The 2,703-nt window shown below is 54.7% G+C and overlaps 1 pseudogene; it reads left to right on the plus strand.

Annotated features, from left to right (window-relative positions):
- Positions 1 to 554: 554 nt before the first annotated feature.
- Positions 555 to 1,545, plus strand: LOC120884863 (ras-responsive element-binding protein 1 pseudogene; annotated as a pseudogene).
- The last annotated feature ends 1,158 nt before the right edge of the window (positions 1,546 to 2,703 follow it).

The following is a 2,703-nucleotide window of genomic DNA, read 5'->3' on the forward strand; positions in this document are numbered from 1 at the left end:
GTGGAGAAGAGTCTGTGGAGACCATTTGCTGACTGACTGTTGGGGTGAGTTTCTTTGTGTGAGTTTTCTGGTCTCTGTGTTCTGGGTGTCACCTGTCCTGCAGAAGACCAGCTGCCACAGACCTTCCCCACCCTGCTGGCTCCCTCCTCCCTCCCTCCCTCCTGGGCTCTGCAGACCCTTTCCACTCCAAGGACCTCGCATTAGTTGACCCTTCTTCTGGACCTTGTTCTTCATGGTCGTATTCAGGAAGGCTGTTTCTGCATTTGTGCTTTGGGGTCTGGACCCTATTTCTTCTACCTTTCACAGAAATTCTGGTGCAATTGCCATGACTTTGGTCCACTTGAAATGACTGAGCAGTGTGAGGGAAGGGGTCCAGGTTCCTTCTCCTTCCTGAGCACATCCATGTCCTTGGGTACAGAGGCTGCCTGATCCCAGAGCATGTCTCTGGTACCTCTGTTAGTGTCACATGGCCGTGTCTGTGCAGGACGGCCTCTGTCCCTTCTATGCTGTCCCTGGGGCCTAGAACTTCAGGAAAATAGACAAGGACATGGCTGATGGACTTCAAGCTGCAGGGTGAGGCGGGCCCTGTGCCCAGACAGGGCTCAGCCCAGCAGGATCAGAAGCACGCCTGTGACACCTGCGGGAAGAGCTTCAAGTTCCTGGGCACACTGAGCCGCCACCAGAAGGCTCAAGGCCACCAGGAGCCCAAGGTTGAGGAGGAGACGCAACCTTTGGAGGGAGAAGGTGCTGGCGGAGCAGCTGAGAGGCCACCGTCTGTCCCTGCCTCTGAGCCTGAAGAGAAGCCCACTGAACCCCCTGAAGTGGAGCCGGCCCCAGGCACCAGGGAGGCCTCCAAGGAGAAGCAGAATGAGGAGACAGAGGGCCCCTCTGAAGGGGAGGGCACAGCCGAGAAGAGGTCCTCAGAGAAAAGTGACGACGACAAGAAACCAAAGACAGACTCCCCCAGGAGCTCAGCCAGCAAGGCGGACAAGAGGAAGAAGGTCTGCAGCGTGTGCAGCAAGCGCTTCTGGTCCCTGCAGGACCTCACCAGGCACATGAGGTCCCATACAGGGGAAAGGCCCTACAAGTGTCAGACCTGCGAGTGGACCTTCACCCTCAAGCACAGCCTGGTCCGGCACCAGCGAATCCACCAGAAAGCCCGGCACAGCAAGCACCACAGCAAGGACAGTGACAAGGATGAGCGGCCCCAGGAAGACAGCGAGGACGAGTCCACCCACAGCGGCAACATCCCAGTCTCAGAGAATGAGGCCGAGTCGGCTCCCAGCACCAGCAACCACGCCGCCGTCACCCAGAGCCGCAAAGAGAGATTGGCCAGCGCCTGGAACGACTGCAGCCACCGGGAGGAGAAGGGGCGGGCGGCAGAGCCTGGCCGCGGTGCCCCCAAGGAGCAGGCGCCGGGCGACCCCGACCCCGAAGGCCCAGAAGCCCTGGTGCAAGACCTGCTGGAGCTGTGCGGTAAGAGGCCTGCCTACCCTGCGCTGGCCCACCGCCGAGGCCACATCCCAGCTGCTGGGGATGGAGTGACATCCCACCTCGCCCTCGCACACACAAGCCAGCGGAGCCCAGCGTCTCAGAGCTGCATTTCAGGAGATTTCATCATTGTCCTTGGGCTGTGGGGAGGAGCCGGCGGGAGACAGGAGGAGCCCAGCGGGCCACCGGCCCTGTGCCATAGCCTTGCAGGCGCCCTGCAGGCCGTAGCACGTGCGGATTCCAGTGCTTTTGTAACTATTTACGGAGCCTCCGTGTCACATGGGGGTTGTGTTTGCCCAAAACGACTTTAACAAGACAGATATTTTAAAGAATTGTCTGGGGAGGACCTCTTCATTTAAGTATTAATTCTATCAATGTGTGTGTGAGCTTGTTTCTGTGAATCTGTGACAGTCCTGTTTGTTCTGTGAGCTGGAACAGGAGGAAAAAAACACCCTGGGATACCCATAGCCAATAACTGGAAGAAAATGATGTGAATTTCATGTAATGACCAGAGGGAAGATGGATGTGATGTGATTTCTCAAAGACCTTCCTTTTTCTTTCTTTTTCCCTGTTTGCTCTGCAGTGGAGCCGATCTGATCCTTGTTATTAGGAAATGTGATCGATGAAGGTTTCCAAGGCGGCTCAAGCCAAAATTAGGAAAGATCTCTAGCTTCAACCTCATATTTGTTTCTACTCTTTTCCACCTTAGAAATAGTTACTATTCAAGTTCCAAGACATCCATTTTTAATCTACAAAGAAGAGTTACCTCCCCAAAAACTTAACCTATGGAAAATGTACCTGGATGTTGTCTATTTGATTTTACCACTTCCCATTAGGTATATGTTATTATTATTAATAATATTAATATTATTATTGTTATTAGTTCATCAGTTTGATGGGCTCTGCAGTCAGCAGAAACAAATGGACAATATTTGTACTGGGAGACCTGCGTGGCCACCCCTAGGTCCCCACAGAACCCGTCCCTGTGGGTTCCTGGGTACCCTCCAGTGGCAGCTCTCTACTGTACTCAGACAGGCCTTTTTTCTGTGGCTGCAGACTTCAGCAGGGGCCGGGCCCCCAGAACACAGCTGAGAACATCTCGGATCTGGGAAAGCAAGGCTGCACATGCGGCAGGGAACAGGCGTCCAAGATGCCGAGTCATGCCAGGGGGTGCCACAGGGGTGGTTTTTGAGGAAGCCAGGTGGTGACAGT

Source organism: Ictidomys tridecemlineatus, chromosome 16 (genome assembly GCF_052094955.1).
Source record: "Ictidomys tridecemlineatus isolate mIctTri1 chromosome 16, mIctTri1.hap1, whole genome shotgun sequence".
NCBI classification, from domain to species: Eukaryota; Metazoa; Chordata; class Mammalia; order Rodentia; family Sciuridae; genus Ictidomys; species Ictidomys tridecemlineatus.